This window comes from Triturus cristatus, chromosome 2_2 (assembly GCF_964204655.1).
Source record: "Triturus cristatus chromosome 2_2, aTriCri1.1, whole genome shotgun sequence".
NCBI lineage: Eukaryota > Metazoa > Chordata > Amphibia > Caudata > Salamandridae > Triturus > Triturus cristatus.
In genome coordinates, this window is record NC_140582.1 from 1,257,904,699 (window position 1) to 1,257,922,820 (window position 18,122).

Sequence of the window (18,122 nt, forward strand, 5' to 3'; positions counted from 1 at the left end):
AGTGTAGTTGTTGGTGCTGGTGCATGTGTTTCAGTGCCAGTGCCCATACAGGAGATGGCGTTGGTGCTGGTTCAGGTGCTGGTGCTGCTACTGGTATTGGTGCCGGTCCAGGTGTTGTTGCTGGTGCCAGTGTAGATGTTGGTGCATGTGTTTTGGTGCTGGTGTCGGTCCAGGAGTTGGTGTTGGCACTGGTCCAGGTACTGGTGATGCTACTGGTTTTAGGGTGGATGCTGGGTTGTTGCTTGTTTTGGTGCTGGTGCCAGTGTATGTGTTGGTGCTGGTGCATGTGTTTTGGTGCTCGTGTCGGTCCAGCAGTTGGTGTTGATGCTGGTGCTGGTGCTACTACTGGTTTTAGTGTGGATGCTGTGTTCGTGCTTGTTTTGGTACTGGTGTTGGTGTTGGTGCCAGTCTAGGTGTTGGTGCCAGTCAAGGTGTTGTTGCTAGTGCCAGTGTAGATGTTAGTGCTGGTGCATGTATTACGGTGCTGATGCCTGTCCAGGTGTTAGTGCTGGTGCCGGTCCAGGTGCTGGTGCTGCTACTGGTTTTAGGGCGGATGCTGGGTTGGTGCTTGTTTTGGTGCTGTTGCTCATGTTGGTGCCAGTCCAGGTGTTGGTGCTGGTGCCAGTGTATATCTTGGTGCTGGTGCATGTGTTTCGGTGCTGGTGCCGGTCCAGCATTTGGTGTTGATGCCGGTGCTGATACTGCTACTGGTTTTATTGTGGATGCTGGGTTGGTGTTTGCTTTGGTGCTTATGTTAGTGCCAGTACAGGTGTTGGTGCCAGTGTATGTGTTGGTGCTGGTGCATGTGTTTCAGTGCTCGTGCCAGTCCAGCAGTTGGTGTTGATGCTGGTGCTGCCACTGGTTTTAGTATGGATGCTGCGTTCGTGCTTGTTTTGGTGCTGGTGTTGGTGCCAGTCTAGGTGTTGGTGCCAGTCAAGGTGCTGCTGCTAGTGCCAGTGAAGATGTTGGTGCTGGTGCATGCGTTTCAGTGCTGGTCCAGTAGTTGGTGTTGGTGCTGGTCCAGGTGCTGGTGCTGCTACTAAGTAAGTAAGTAAGTAAGTAATTTTATTAGCATAGTTACTTAAAACCATTGCTGTGCAAAGTTGATTAAGAACAGGTATAATAAAAATACAAAAATACAGTTCTATATAAAAACAGAATAAAATTGCGCGCTTCATGTTAGTAGGGTTGTTTCTTCTTTCTCGGTTTCCTCATGAGTTCGTATGGTCAATAATGTCAGTCGGCAAGCAGTGTTAAGTCGATGATACAGGGACCGTTATGGATTCATTTTTGGCATCTTTTTTTCCACTGCCTTCATAAATTTTACAAAGCTGCAATTCATGCGAGGATCGTGGGAAGAAGAGCAAACAAGAACTGCCTTTCTACGTGTGCGGATCCCTTGCTGATTAAAGTGGTGTTTCAACAAGTGTTTTCGTTCGTCACGTAGTTTCTCACAAGAGCAGATCAAGTGCAGCATATCCTCTTGCCCCAAACCACATAGCCGACAAAGGGGATCAGCTTTTGTTTTGATCCATATTGGAAGATTTTGAATGCAGGGGAGCAGGCCCAGCCTGTACTTTAAAAAACACATTTTGGTGGATTTAGAATATCCCTCGCCAAAATAGTGTGGTGCCTTCTTTGAATACGAATTTAGGATCATCCAGCCATGCGTTCTTTTGGAAAGGGCTGCCTTGTCTTGAACCCATGATAGCTGTTTGATCGATTTTTTGACCAGTTTTTTGAAGGTTGTGTGGTTTGCTGGGGTATCCCAGAGCTCCTCTAATCCAGTGTTCTTCAGGCTTTCCCGTAGGAACTTGGCTGCTGCCGAGGACGGGTGTTGGGCTAACTCCATCCACAAATGTTCATTTAATGTTCCTTGTATCGATTTCCTCACTTTGTCCCAGGCTTTGGTGCTGCTACTGGTTTTATTGTGGATGCTGGGTTAGTGCTTGTTTTGGTGCTGGTGTTGGTGACAGTCCAGGTGTTGGTGCCGGTCCCTGCATTGGTGTTGGTGTCAGTGCTGATGTTGGTGCTGGTGCATGTGTTTCAGTGCTGGTGCCGATCCAGGAGTTGGTTTAGCTGCTGGTCCAGGTGCTGGTGCTACTACTGGTTTTAGGGTGGATGCTGGGTTGGTGCTTATTTTGGTGCTGGTGTTGGTGCCAGTCCAGGTGTTGGTGCCGGTCCAGGTGTTGTTGCTGGTGCCAGTGTAGATGTTGGTGCTGGTGCATGTGTTTTGGTGCTGGTGCCAGTCCAGGAGTTGGTTCTGGTGCAGGTGCTGATACTGCTCCTGGTTTTAGTGTGGATGCTGGGTTGGTGCTTGTTTTGGTGCTGGTGTTGGTGCCAGTCCAGGTGTTAGTACTTTTGCCGGTCCAGGTGTTGGTGCTGGTGCCAGTGTAGATGTTAGTGCTGGTGCATGTGTTTCGGTGCTGGTGCCAGTCCAGGAGTTGGTGTTGGTGCCAGTCCAGCTGTTGGTGCCAATACAGGTGTTTCTGCTGGTGCTAGTGTAGATGTTGTTACAGGTTCATGTGTTTCAGTGCTGGTGCAAGTCCAGCAGTTGGTGTTGGTGCTGCTACTGGTTTTAGTGTGGATGCTGGGTTGGTGCTTGTTTTGGTGCTGGTGCCAGTCCAGGTGTTGGTGCCGGTCCAGGCGTTGCTGCTGGTGCCAGTGTAGTTGTTGGTGCTGGTGCATGTGTTTCAGTGCCAGTGCCCATACAGGAGATGGCGTTGGTGCTGGTTCAGGTGCTGGTGCTGCTACTGGTATTGGTGCCTGTCCAGGTGTTGTTGCTGGTGCCAGTGTAGATGTTGGTGCTGGTGCATGTGTTTTGGGGCTGGTGCCAGTCCAGGAGTTGGTTCTGGTGCAGGTGCTGATACTGCTACTGGTTTTAGTGTGGATGCTGGTTTGGTGCTTGTTTTGGTGCTGGTGTTGGTGCCAGTCCAGGTGTTAGTACTTTTGCCGGTCCAGGTGTTGGTGCTGGTGCCAGTGTAGATGTTAGTGCTGGTGCATGTGTTTCGGTGCTGGTGCCAGTCCAGGAGTTGGTGTTGGTGCCAGTCCAGCTGTTGGTGCCAATACAGGTGTTTCTGCTGGTGCCAGTGTAGATGTTGTTCTAGGTGCATGTGTTTCAGTGCTGGTGCAAGTCCAGCAGTTGGTGTTGGTGCTGCTACTGGTTTTAGTGTGGATGCTGGGTTGGTGCTTGTTTTGGTGCTGGTGCCAGTCCAGGTGTTGGTGCCGGTCCAGGCGTTGCTGCTGGTGCCAGTGTAGTTGTTGGTGCTGGTGCATGTGTTTCAGTGCCAGTGCCCATACAGGAGATGGCGTTGGTGCTGGTTCAGGTGCTGGTGCTGCTACTGGTATTGGTGCCGGTCCAGGTGTTGTTGCTGGTGCCAGTGTAGATGTTGGTGCATGTGTTTTGGTGCTGGTGCCAGTCCAGGAGTTGGTTCTGGTGCAGGTGCTGATACTGCTACTGGTTTTAGTGTGGATGCTGGGTTGGTGCTTGTTTTGGTGCTGGTGTTGGTGCCAGTCTAGGTGTTAGTACTTTTGCCGGTCCAGGTGTTGGTGCTGGTGCCAGTGTAGATGTTAGTGCTGGTGCATGTGTTTCGGTGCTGGTGCCAGTCCAGGAGTTGGTGTTGGTGCCAGTCCAGCTGTTGGTGCCAATACAGGTGTTTCTGCTGGTGCCAGTGTAGATGTTGTTACAGGTGCATGTGTTTCAGTGCTGGTGCAAGTCCAGCAGTTGGTGTTGGTGCTGCTACTGGTTTTAGTGTGGATGCTGGGTTGGTGCTTGTTTAGGTGCTGGTGCCAGTCCAGGTGTTGGTGCCGGTCCAGGCGTTGCTGCTGGTGCCAGTGTAGTTGTTGGTGCTGGTGCATGTGTTTCAGTGCCAGTGCCCATACAGGAGATGGCGTTGGTGCTGGTCTAGGTGCTGGTGCTGCTACTGGTATTAGTGTGGATGCTGGGTTGGTGTTTGTTTTGGTGCTGGTGCTGGTGTTGGTGCCAGTCCAGGTGTTGGTGCCGGTCCAGGTGTTGGTTCTGTTGCCAGTGTAGGTGTTGGTGCTGGTTCATGCGTTTCGGTGCTGGTGCCGGTCTAGAAGTTGTTGTTGGTGCTGGTCCAGGTACTGGTGCTGCTACTGGTTTTAGGGTGGATGCTGGGTTGTTGCTTGTTTTGGTGCTGGTGCCAGTGTATGTGTTGGTGCTGGTGCATGTGTTTCGGTGCTCGTGTCGGTCCAGCAGTTGGTGTTGATGCTGGTGCTGGTGCTACTACTGGTTTTAGTGTGGATGCTGTGTTCGTGCTTGTTTTGGTACTGGTGTTGGTGTTGGTGTCAGTCTAGGTGTTGGTGCCAGTCAAGGTGTTGTTGCTAATGCCAGTGTATGTATGTATGTATGTATGTATGTATAACATATTTGTAAAGCGCTCCAATCACCCAACGGGCATCCTGGCGCTATAATCCAAATAAACCTGTGTAAACAGCAGCAGGCTACTCTATCCTAGGAAACAGATGAGTTTTTAATTGTTTTTTGAAAGGTAGAAAGTCTCCAGCACATCTAAGCGACAGTGGGAGATTGTTCCACAGCTTGGATGCCATGTAGACAAACGAGCGTCCCCCCATCCGCTTCCTCCGGATTTTGGGGACCGTTACCAAGCTAGCTGACGCAGAGCGGAGAAGTCTGGCAGGGCTGTACCAAATGAACAATTCCTGTAAGGGGAGTGGTCCCAAACCATGTAAGGCCCGGAAGACCAAACACAGAGCTTTGTATTCGACCCGCTGAGCAATAGGCAGCCAATGCAAATCTTTAAGGGCTGCAGATGATGAGTCAAACCGTCGGCGAGAGAGTGCTAGCTTGGCGGCAAAATTCTGGACCCGTTGCAGTTTGCCCAGTGCCGTGATGGGAGCCCCCAGAAGTAGTGCATTGCAGTAATCAAGTCTACTAAGAATGATACTACGCACTACTTCTGGTCTGGCATGGGCAGGGAGCAAAGGAAGAATCTTCCGTAGGGTACGTAGAAGCCCCATACAGGAAGACACTGTTTTGTCAATGAAACCCTCAAGTTGAAGATTGGGTTCCATGATCACACCCAGATTGCGAACCGAGCTTGCTGCTGCTACTGTGCCTTGAACAGAAGGGGGCCAGAAGTCTTGCGGTAGAGGACGTGAAACACGATCCACTGAGCAATGCAACACCTCCGTCTTGGAGCTGTTAAATTGCAGCGAGTTGTTACTTAGCCATGTTGCCGTGGAGACCATACAGTGATGGAAGGCCTCCAATGACACCGCTTTCTCCCCCTCAATGGAGAAGACGAGTTGGGTGTCGTCAGCATAATTGGTAACCGTTATGCCAAAAGATTTAATTAATTGGACCAGGGGGCGGAGGTAAAGATTAAAAAGAATAGGGCTGATGGCAGAACCCTGGGGTACGCCCTGCCCTACCCTTCTGATGGTAGACTTGAAGGGGGGAAGGGCAACCACCTGATGTCTATTGGTCAAGTATGAAACAAGCCAATCTCGGGCCAGGCCCATCACCCCAGCCTCCTCTAACCTCCTGGTCAAAATGGCATGATTGACCGTATCGAACGCTGCCGACATGTCAAGCAGCACTAAAAAGGCTGCCTGACCATGATCGGCACGCGAACGAAGGTCGCTCAAAACGGATACCAAAGCTGATTCGGTTCCATGGGCTGGTCTGAACCCAAACTGCGCTGCATCTAGATAATCATTAGCTTCCAGGAAATTGGAAAGGTGTCTTGTGACCAATTTCTCCAGGATCTTAATCGGGAACGGGAGCAATGAAATCGGTCTATAGTTAGCAGGAGATAAGGGGTCCAGTGATTCCTTCTTCAGCAGCGGAGAAACTACCGCAAGCTTCCAGCTGTCCGGAACCTGGGCAGAGCCTAAAGATTGACAGCAGATTGCATGGAGAGGAGGAAACAGCTCCCGCCCAAACACCTTCCAGAACTTGTGCGGAAGAACGTCTAAAGGCGAGCCTGAAGACACACTATTAGCTAAAACCACAAATTCTGAAAAGGAAGGGGAGGGAAAACTATCCAGCCTTGCTCTTCCATCCGCCACCTCCAATGTAGGCGAGGAAGTGGTCACCGAGATGTTAGGATTCATTTTACTCAAGATGGTCGCAATCTTGTCTTCGAAGGCCGCCGCCAACGAATCACAAAGTGACTGAGAGGCAGGAATGGCGGTGGACGCACTGGCCGGTCGAGATAACTCATTAACCATTTTAAATAGGGCCTGAGCTTTATTAGAGGCTGACAACAAAGTCTCCTCAAGGAACCTTGCTTTTGCGCCTTTGATCTGGATCTTATATGCTGCCAATTCCCGCCTGAAAAGTAGCAGATCCGATGCCAAATAATGTTTCCGCCACTTTCTCTCTGCCCGTTTACACTGGAGTTTTAGTTGGAGAAGCTCTCTCGAATACCAAGGCATGGCAACCCTTTTCCTGTCTCGTCTTTTTCTTAATGGGGCCAACTTATCTAAAGACGCCGTGATACGCTGAATGAAGATCTCATAGCTTTGCTCCACATTCTCATCCAGGTGGAAGGTGTCCGGGAGCAGACTAGGAAGAGATTCACTCCTCAGGAGCCTAGACCATTGTCTACCGATCTTGACATTTCCCAGGCTACTATACTTTGGGTGGTTTTCCGGAAGGTCGGCCAAGAACAGAACTAAAGCATGGTCCGACCAACATTGTGGTAGGATATTTTCCACCCTTACCTGACCATGATTGGCATAGATCAGGTCCAGTATATGGCCCTTCAGATGGGTTTTTGAGGCCACCAACTGCTCCAGGTTTATGTTACTACACGCCTGAGTGAGGCAAGAGTAAGCTGAGTCTGTTGGACCGCCAGGCCATAGATTAAAATCCCCCAGCACTAATAATCTGGCATGTGAATTAGATAGGTCATAAATCAGGTCTGTAAGTTCGGACACAGCCGACATAGCACCAGCAGGGGGTCTATAGCACACAAGTACCGTAAAAAGTACACCTCCCTGTCCTTTCAATGAACAGCCCATCAGTTCAAGGTCCCTGATTTTCTTAATTTCTAGCGGAGAGAAATCCAATGACTCTCTATAGATAAGCCCTACACCTCCTCCTCTGGCCCCAATACGTGGGTTATGCCTAATCTTGTATCCTGGGGGGCAGGCCTGCCCCAGTTCAACCCCACTATCTGGCCGTGTCCATGTTTCAGTCATGAACAAGGCATCTAGGTCGTATTGTTCTATGAGGAGCGCGATCTCTACATGATGCCTACCTAAAGATCTCACGTTCAACAGACCACAAGTCAAAGACTGAGGGCTGTTGGTGGCAGTAATGAGCTGACATTGTGCCAAATCAACAGAATTCAAAGCACACAAATCCTCTTTTGTATAAATTATGCGCTTAGGTGGGGGTGACTCCACTGTCTCAGCCGCCAGCGCGCCCGATGCGCGAACGGGCGCAAACGGGCTTACCTCTGGCGCACCTCCGGCACGCCCACGACGCGACCGCTGCGCGCCAACGCTGCGCGCTAGATCCTCCATTCCTTTTTATCACCGTGGAGCGCGGGAAGCCGCCTAGGTGAAAGTCTGGTACGCCAACCAAGATGGCGCCTAGTCCCCGGCCCGTTTGTCAGCCACTCACCTAAGATGGCGCCTAACGCCGCGATGTATACCTCCCCGGAAGCCCTAGACACTAAGTCCCACAAATGTGGGTGAAGTTCCAATTTAACGTGCAGGTAAGGCTCCCTAATCCCCCTCCTATGCTGCTGCACCAATTAATATACAAGCGCAGACACAAGCGCGAGCAAGTTAAAAAACGATAAATTAAAAGCAGAGTGGCAAAATAGAAAATAGCGCTGTGGCGTAAGTGCAGGTTCAAAAGGATCTACCTGCTAGAGGAGAGATTGCCTTAAATACCCGAGCCGAGCAGGCAAGATGCGAAGCAGTGCGCGGGAAGCCGCCTAGGTGAAAGTCTGGTACGCCAACCAAGATGGCGCCTAGTCCCCGGCCCGTTTGTCAGCCACTCACCTAAGATGGCGCCTAACGCCGCGATGTATACCTCCCCGGAAGCCCTAGACACTAAGTCCCACAAATGTGGGTGAAGTTCCAATTTAACGTGCAGGTAAGGCTCCCTAATCCCCCTCCTACGCTGCTGCACCAATTAATATACAAGCGCAGACACAAGCGCGAGCAAGTTAAAAAACGATAAATTAAAAGCAGAGTGGCAAAATAGAAAATAGCGCTGTGGCGTAAGTGCAGGTTCAAAGGGATCTACCTGCTAGAGGAGAGATTGCCTTAAATACCCGAGCCGAGCAGGCAAGATGCGAAGCAGTGCGCGGGAAGCCGCCTAGGTGAAAGTCTGGTACGCCAACCAAGATGGTGCCTAGTCCCCGGCCCGTTTGTCAGCCACTCACCTAAGATGGCGCCTAACGCCGCGATGTATACCTCCCCGGAAGCCCTAGACACTAAGTCCCACAAATGTGGGTGAAGTTCCAATTTAACGTGCAGGTAAGGCTCCCTAATCCCCCTCCTACGCTGCTGCACCAATTAATATACAAGCGCAGACACAAGCGCGAGCAAGTTAAAAAACGATAAATTAAAAGCAGAGTGGCAAAATAGAAAATAGCGCTGTGGCGTAAGTGCAGGTTCGAAAGTGTAGATGTTGGTACTGGTGCATGCGTTTCAGTGCTGGTGCTGGTCCTGTAGTTGTTGTTGGTGCTGGTCCAGGTGCTGCTACTGGTTTTAGTATGGATGCTGGTTGGTGCTTGTTTTGGTGCTGGTGCCAGTCCAGGTGTTGGTGCTGGTCCAAGTGTTGCTGTTGGTGCCAGTGTAGATGTTAGGTCTGGTGCATGTGTTTCAATGCTGCTGCCAGTACAGGAGTTGGTGTTGGTGCTGGTCCAGGTGCTGGTGCTGCTACTGGTGTTAGTGTGGATGCTCTGTTGGTGCTTGTTGGAAGGCGGACCCCGAGGAGTCGGTGAGACCACAAAGGGGGGCCCTCACACTGTACGAAGTAGCCGAGCGCTGCCGAGAAGTCTCCTGAGAGATCCTTCTCCTATCACGTACTAGCACAGTAACACGGGGCGGAGGAGCCGGGTGGAGGTGGCCAGACGCCCAGCATGAGAGGCGCCAGGCCCACGAGAGTTGCAGGGCGATCACACCTAGAGAGGGGAGGACAGTTGGGGGTCCCATCGATACTGTCCTCCGCCGGGGGCGATGAATGGTTCCTGCGGCACCCCCTGGCCAGTTCGTGGTGCCTCGATGTCGGGGCTTCGCTGGGGTTGAGGCCGGGTTGAGCGGGGTTGCGCTGGCTGGCGCACAGAGTCACGTGGATGCCAACAAGATGGCGGAGCCGCGAGGGGTACGCGACCTCGTGCATCTCAGGATGAGGGGTCTCGGTGCAGTTCCGAAGGGTGGCCCGTGAAGGCCGGGGCGGGTAACGGGCACAATCCACGGGGGTAAGGGCCACGCCACGAGGCCGGGTCCAACAGGCGTCCCCCCCAGCCGAAGGCATGGAGAGTCACCCATCTCCTTGGGGATTCTCCTCGTCGAGGCGGAAGAAGCGGGACAGGCCGTCGGCGTTGGCGTGGTCATTGCCGGGCCGGTGTTCAACGTCAAAGTCCATCCCTTGTAGCGAGATGGACCACCGCAGCAGCTTGGGGTTCTCGCCCCGCATTTGCATTAACCACCGCAGGGGCCGGTGGTCGGTCTGGACCCGGAAGTGGGTACCGAAGAGGTAGGGCCGGAGCTTCTTGAGGGCCCACACTACAGCGAAGGCCTCACGCTCGATGGTGCTCCATCGTTGATCCCGGGGCAGTAGCCGTCTGCTGATGAAGGCCACTGGTCGGTCGAGCCCCTTTTCGTCGGCCTGGGACAGGACGGCCCCGATCCCATACTCGGAGGCGTCCGTCTGCACCACAAACTCCTTATTGTAGTCAGGGGCCTGCAGCACCGGGGCAGTACACATTGCTGTCTTTAGGGTGTCGAAGGCTGCTTGGCAGCGGGGTGTCCAGTGCACCTTCTTGGGCTGCTTTTTGGACGTTAGTTCTGTGAGGGGGCCAACAATGCTCCCATAGTCCCGGATAAACCGCCGGTAGTATCCGGTGAGACCCAGGAAGGCCCGGACAGCAGTCTGGGTAGTGGGGGGTTCCCAGGCCTGGATGGCATCTATTTTTGGCTGGAGAGGGGCCACCTGCCCGCTCCCCACTTGATGGCCCAGGTAGGTCACGGATCCGTGGCCGATCTGGCATTTGCTGGCCTTGATCGTGAGCCCGGCCCGTTGGAGGGCGGCCAGGACGGCTTTGATGTGAAGGAGGTGCTCTGCCCAGTGGTTGCTGTACACGGCAATGTCATCTAGGTAGGCCGCGCTGAAGGCCTCAAGCCCGGCCAAAACCTTGTTCACCAGTCTTTGGAAGGTGGCCGGGGCGTTCTTCATTCCGAAGGGCATCACCCGAAAGTGGTAATGCCCATCCGGGGTCGAAAAGGCGGATCTTTCTTGGGCGCCGGGGGTGAGCTGGATCTGCCAGTACCCGGCGGTGAGGTCCAGCGTGCTCAGGTAGCGAGCGGCCCCTAAGCGGTCGATGAGCTCGTCGGCCCGGGGTATGGGGTGGGTGTCCGTCTTGGTCACTGCATTCAGGGCTCGGTAGTCCACGCAGAATCGCAACTCCGGGGGGTGCCCGGGAGCTGCGGCCTTTGACACCAGGACGACAGGACTGGCCCACGGGCTGTCGGAGGGTTCGATGACTCCCAAGGCCAGCATCTTTGCTACTTCGGCCTGAATGCATGCCCGCACTCGGTCGGGTACCCGGTAGGCTCTGTGTCGCACGGGAGGGCTCTCCCCGGTGTCGACGTTGTGGACGCACCAGTGGGTCACCCCCGGGGAGGGAGAAGAGGGCTGCGTAGTCCTGCAGCAGTTGCTGGCAGTCGTTGCGCTGTTCCGGAGTCAGGGAAGAGGCGAGTTGGACACCTTTGATTGATCCATCATGGACGTTGGACTGCAAGAGGTCGGGCAGGGGCTCGGAGTCGTCCTCGCCCCCCTCGTCGGTTGCCAGCAGCAGGCTCAGTTCGGTCCGGGCAAAATGGGGTTTTAGTCTGTTGGCATGTAGGACCCGGAGGGGGTTCCGGGGGGACTCCAGGTCGACCAGGTAGGTGACGGGACTTTTCTTCTCCATTACCTTGAAGGGCCCCGTCCACTTGTCCTGGAGGGCGCCGGGTTCAACCGGGGCCATGACCCATACTTTTTGACCTGGCTCGAATTCTATGGTAGAGGAGTTCCGGTCATACCACCGCTTCATGTCCTCCTGGCTGGCCTCAAGGTTGGCTTCGGCCATGGCTCGGAACTTGCGGGTCTGGTTTCGGAGGGTCAGGAGGTATCGGTAGACGTCAGGAGGGGCGCCTTGGGGCTTCGTCTCCCAGCCCTCCTTGACCAGGCTGAGCGGTCCGCGGACCGGGTGTCCGTACAATAGTTCAAACGGGCTGAACCCCAGGGACTTCTGCGGGACCTCCCGATAGGCAAACAGGAGGCACGGCAGCAGAACATCCCATCTCCGCCTGAGGGGCTCTTCCAGGCCCTGGATCATTCCCTTTAATGTTCTGTTGAACCGCTCAACCAGTCCGTTCCCCTGAGGGTGATAGGGGGTCGTGAATTTGTACGTGACCCCGCACTGCTGCCACAGGGACCGCATGTACCTGGAAATAAAGTTCGTGCCTCTGTCGCTCACCACTTCGCGGGGGAATCCCACTCGGGAGAAGATCCCCATTAAGGCCCGGCCTACCACGGGGGCCGTTATAGTTCTCAGCGGGACCGCCTCCGGGTACCTGGTGGCGTGGTCCACGAGGACCAGGATGAAGCGGTGGCCCAGGGCGGTCTGGGGGTCCAGGGGCCCCACGATATCGATCCCGACCCGTTCGAACGGGGTGCTGACGGCTGGAAAGGGTTGGAGGGGGGCCTTGACCCGACCCCCCGTCTTCCCGCTGGCTTGGCAGGTCTGGCAGGACCGGCAGTGGTTGTCCACGTCTCTCCGCATCCGGGGCCAGTAGAAGTGGGTCACCAGACGGCTGTACGTTTTGTCTTGCCCCAAGTGTCCGGCGAGGGGCACATCATGTGCCAGGTTGAGCAGGAACTCCCGGAAGCGGAGGGGGACCACCAACACTCGGCTGGCCCCGAGTTCTGCCACTTTCTGCTCACTGTATAGCAGGCCCTCGGCCCAGTAGATCCAGTGGGTGCCGGTCTGATCCCCGTTGGCTTGGGCGGACGCTTGTTGGCGGACCCCTTCGAGAGTGGGGCAGGACTGCTGCTCTTGTTGGAACTGCTCCCGGGTGGGGCCCCCTTCGTGTCGCCATTGTGTCAGCTCTGGTAGGGCGCCCGGGGAAGCCATCTCCTCGGGGGAGGATTCACTAGGTCCAGGGTCGGTGTCCGCCTCCCCCTCGCTGATGGCGGGAGGGGGTGCGAGCCCCTCGGGCGGGGCGGCCCCGGAGGCCGAGGAGGAGCGGGGGGCCCGGGCGGTCATGGACCGGGTGATGGCGCAGGCCCAGTCGGATAGTCCCAGCATTCGGAGGTGCTCTCGTCGCTCTACTTGAGCCCAGGGGGAACTCTCCAAGTCGTTCCCCAGGAGGCAGTCGACGGGGGCGTCGTCGCGTACCGTCACCTTCAGCAGGCCTGTCACCCCTCCCCATTCGAAGGGGACCAGGGCCATCTGGCACAGGCTTTCGCTGTTGTCGGCCGTCCGGACGGGGCACAGCACATTCGGTAGGATCTGTTCGGGGGTCACCAGGTGGCAGCGGACAGCGGTGACACTGGCGCCGGTGTCACGAAGGGCTTCGGCCCGTTGCCCATTGACCGTGACCTGCTGCCGGTACTTCTGGGTGTTGCTTGGGATGGGGGTGCAGGGTACCATTTCTCGGCTACCCAGGCAGACCAGGGACATGGCTGCCGGCTCCCATTCAGTGGTCCCTCGGTCGAGGGTCTCCTCTTCCTCTTCTTCTTCTCCCAGGGCGGCGGCCGCCAGCTGTCGGGGCGGGGGCCTGCCGGCCCCGTTTCGTCGGTTCAGGGGGCAGACCGGATCGCTGGCATAGTGTCCGGTTTGTTGGCAGCCGTAGCACGTTACTGGTGGTCGAGGTCCGGGTCTGGCCGGGGGCGCCCCCCTTCGGGCTAGGCTCGGGGAGAGTTGTTGCTGCTGTGGCCCTCGAGGGGGGCTCCTGGGGGCCCCGGCGGGAGGGTCTCGGTTCCTGTTCGGCCCTCCCCCCCCACCGCGTTGGCGGGGGGTCCGGTGGGGTTCCTCTGGTACTCCCCCATTGAGTTCCGGGGGACCCGGGAGTTAACCCACCGATCGGCCTTGACGGCGAGTTTTCGCGGGTCGGTCATCTTGCTGTCGAGGAGGTGCTGCCTCAGTTCCACGAAGCAATTGTTGGAGAGATGTTCCCACACGATGAGGTCGACCAGCTGCCCGTAGGTTGTTACTTTGCTGCCTTTGATCCATCCTTCTAGGGCCGACTGAAAAAGTCCACATACTCCACCCAGGTGGTATCCGGGATTTTCCTGCAGTCCCTGAACCGCTGGCGGTACATCTCCGCTGTTAGCCCGTAGCGGGTGAGCAGGGCCTCCTTCATGTGATCATAGGAGGTCATCACCTCCTCCGGCAGCTGGAGCAGTGTGTCTCGACCCTCACTCAGGAACCGCCCCCACAGGCCCGCGCCCCAGTCTTTTCGGGGCACCCGATGAGAGGTCATGGCCACCTCGTAGGCCTTGAACCATTGTTGGATGTCGTCGTTCTTGTAGTACTCCTTGAAGACCTCTTTCGGGATATGTACCTTGGTCTCGGAAGGCGGTAGGGTGTCTCTAGTACTGGGGGCGTTGGTCTCTCCGTTCTTGGCCTTGATTTCGAGCTCCTTGAGACTGCGCTCGTGCTCAAGGGTCAGTTTCTTTTCCTCCAACTCCCGGTGTCGCCTCTTCTCCTCTATCTCCTCTTGAAGCCGTAGCTGCTCTAGGGCCAGTTTCTTTTCCGCCAGCTGGAGTTCGCCGTCCAGCCGCAGTCGTGCGAGCTCTAGCTCGTGGTTCCGGACCTTCTCCCGCTCTCGTATTTCTTCTTCGGAGAGGCCGGTTTCTAGGCTCTTTCTTCCTCCGGTTGCCGGGGTCAGTGCGGTTGATGTGGTCTCAGTCAGGGGCAAGGGACCCTCTTCCTGGGAGGGGCCCGCCCCGGCCTCCAGCCAGGTCCTCAGAGCTTTCTGCATCTCCTCTTTGGTACCTAGGCCGGTGGTTGTAATGCCTTTGGCTTTGCAGAACTGTTTTAACTCTTTGTGCGTATATTCTTCCAGCCGTTCGGGCTGGAACTCCATTGTCGCGTTGTTTTCCTGGCTGCTCATGATTTACTGTTCGTTTGGATGGGTAGCTAGTGGGTACTGGCTGGTACGTACTGCGTTCGGCTCGGATCCCGTCGCTGGCCACCAAATGTTGGAAGGCGGACCCCGAGGAGTCGGTGAGACCACCAAGGGGGGCCCTCACACTGTACGAAGTAGCCGAGCGCTGCCGAGAAGTCTCCTGAGAGATCCTTCTCCTATCACGTACTAGCACAGTAACACCACCACACAGGACTCAAGGAGGTTGTCTCAAGACAAGCAATTCTTTTATAAGCGATAAAAAGGTTACGAGGTCAATATTTACACGAAGGGATCGAGGGATCCTCCAAAAGTCTCAGTGTCTCTTTGGAAGGGTAGGGGTAGCGGGTCAGTCTTTAGCAGGGGTGCGGTACGAGGGTACCTGGGGCCCAGTTCTTATCCTCAAGCTGGAGGGCCTCCGGATCTCGGAGGGGTCGAGCCGCGACGGCGTCGGCAGGGCTCTGGCGTATAGTTCGTGGAGGGCCGCGATCAAATCAGCAGGGCTCTCAAGATGGTTTCTGCTCAGCTCGAGCCGCGACGTCGTCAGCAGGGCTCCGAGGGAGGCTTCAGCGAGGTTGGGCCGCGACAGCGTCAGCAGGGCTCCGATGTTCCGGGTGGCTTCAAGGTGTTCACAAGAAGGAGCCGCGACGCAGTCAGCAGGGCTCGTGATGGTTCCGACAAAAAGTTCTTCTCCATGGGGTCAGCCGCAATTCAATCAGCAGGGCTCTCGACTCCGGGATACAACTGCCGATCTGTGGCGGGGTCGCCCCAGATATAGGTCTGGAGCCCTTTGATGTCCGGACCCAGGCGCCCGGTGGGGGCGGAGGAGCCGGGTGGAGGTGGCCAGACGCCCAGCATGAGAGGCGCCAGGCCCACGAGAGTTGCAGGGCGATCACACCTAGAGAGGGGAGGACAGTTGGGGGTCCCATCGATACTGTCCTCCGCCGGGGGCGATGAATGGTTCCTGCGGCACCCCCTGGCCAGTTCGTGGTGCCTCGATGTCGGGGCTTCGCTGGGGTTGAGGCCGGGTTGAGCGGGGTTGCGCTGGCTGGCGCACAGAGTCACGTGGATGCCAACAAGATGGCGGAGCCGCGAGGGGTACGCGACCTCGTGCAGCTCAGGATGAGGGGTCTCGGTGCAGTTCCGAAGGGTGGCCCGTGAAGGCCGGGGCGGGTAACGGGCACAATCCACGGGGGTAAGGGCCACGCCACGAGGCCGGGTCCAACAGTGCTTGTTTTGGTGCTGGTGCCAGTCCAGGTGTGGGTGCCGGTACAGGTGTTGCTGCTGGTGCCAGTGTAGATGTTGGTGCTGGTGCATGTGTTTCGGTGCTGGTGCCTGTAGGAGAGTAGGATCTGCTTCACATGGGTACCCCCACTTTTTGCTGGTGTTTCACTATTTTTCGACCTTAGTCTGGCTGTGGCCCTGCTAATCAAGACCACAGCCTAGCTGCTTCCTCTCTAAAATGGCTTCCATGTACATTAGGTACATATCTAATTGGATTCTGGAGTGCAGTTTAAGCCCCTAGTATTTGGTATACTATGTACCTAGGGCATAGGTACCTCAGAGGCCTACCAGGGGCTGCAGTATTTATTATGCCACCCCTGGGAAGCAATCCAAAATGACACCACGGGTCTGCTACTGCTGCATGGGTAAGGGTGTGCTTGCACCCCTTACTGTGGTATAGGCTACCTATATCACTACCTTATACAGACACATATAAACCTGTAAGCCACTCCTATGGCAGGCCTTGACAATGCTGAAGGCAGAGTTCTTGGTTCTTTGAGAGAGGGTGTCCAAGCATGAGCTGAGCCCCTCTGCAGCATTCGAAAAAACTTCCTTATGGCTGTTCTGTGATACAGCCATACCATATACTCTTAAGTGCAATATAACCTCGCGGTAAATGCTAACTTTGGAATGGCTGCATCAAAACATGTCGTGTTTGGTGTCAAACACTTTGGAATACTACCCCCCCCCCCCCCGCCAGTACTGGTGGCAGGGGTAGCATTCCACCCTTCTAGAGGGAGAGACATGTTCACACTGGCTAAACCCGGTTAAAACTTTCCAAAGCCCTGGCCTTACAAAATGGAAGCCACTGCCACAGACACAGGTCTGGCCTCCTGCTGCTGAGGGAAACTCCGGCAGGGGAGGCCTTGACAATAGATTTCCTGTCACAGGAAGGTGTAACCACCTTCCCAGACAGGCAGATGTGTATTGGGGCAGGGTGGGTGCATTCAGAGAATGATTTTGAGACACTGCCTGGGGCACACAAGGTGTGCCTGTGCATAGCCCAGTTCATACTAGTTGCAGGGGCACTCAGCCCCTGCTCTGCCGCGAAACTGGACAAAGGGGAATGGGTGTAACCACCCCCACCCCAGGTCCACCCATAGGTGGGGCCTTAGAGTTAGCCCATCCTCTAAACTTAGTATAAGTTTAGGAATCCAGTCCCTGGGACTTTAGATTACCCTCGACAAACCTCTGCAACATATATCCTGGACTTTCGATATTCTATCAGGACTAGAAACCGGAAGAAATCTCCCTTGGGGTCAAGCAGTGACTACCCTGCTTGGCAGGCACCAAAGAAGCAACTGATCAGTCTGTAATTCTGAAGCTCCCGCCGGACACCGAAGTCTCTGCATCCCCAGAGGTGGATTTCCAGACTTCCCCAAGGCTACCCTGAGTCCACAGCAAAGCTGATGCCTGTGGCTATCGTGGGTGACGTGGAACCATGACCCCTGGACACTGTGAACTTTTGCAGCAACACTATCTTCCTGGTCCTCCTCGAAGTTGTGCTTTGGGCTCCTAGTAGCCCCAGTTTTGAGCACCTCTTGCACTGAAGATTGTTGGTCTCCACTCCACGAGTGACCCGTGGGCCAGCTCCAAGTGCGACCGCTCGAGGCTCCTTCGCGATCACCAGCCCGTTGGCTAGCAGGTCCCCACGAAGGCAACTGCTTCTCTGCTTGGGCTTTCCTGGTTGTTTCAGTTGTGCCCTTACTTTACTTCGCTGGGTGAGTCCATCAGACTTTGCTGGTCTGCACCGCAGTCCTTTCTCTGATTTCCAGTGACTTGCCGTTGCCGAGGCTTGTTGGGTCCTTTCTGATCGCCGACACCGCAGCACTCGACAGACTTCATGGGCCAGCTCCAATCTGGCTCGTGGACTTCGTCGACGCGTCCTGGACCTCGTGGCTGAAGAGTCAAGACACCCATCAACTCACCTGAAGCACCCTACATCTGTGGGCATTGGTCCATCCTGCCCTAGGTCACTGGCTAGTGACCCAGACTCTGTCCCCTCTGCTTTCAGGTTCCTTACATCCTAGATCCAAGCTTGGATCTCTTCGGACAGTTTGCCTCTTCACGGCAGCAGCAGTTCTTTGCAGGCTTCCATTGGAATCGACGACGCGACCCGACACCAAAAGACACCTATGCACCCGGCTTCCCTGCGTGAGGTAACTCAAGTACTCCGGTGCTCCCGTGGGTGCCAGCCCTAGAACTTCCTAAGTCCAAAAGGGTTTGGTCGTGACTCGATTAGAAGTGTCCCTCATCTTTAAAATTCCAACTGCGACATTCGCCATAGAAGATAATAGGAACCCACGTTTGTGTTTTCACACTGCATACGGCTCCCGTGGGTCCCCTGTGTCACTACCTTGGGTGGTTCCTAGGGGTCCCAGCGATTCTAGAGGCCTATTCCAGTCATGGTTCTTATACCACTTTTTTGGTATATGGTTTGGAACGCCCCAATGGCCCAAACATGTATTTGTGCTTTTACTGATGCTTAATCA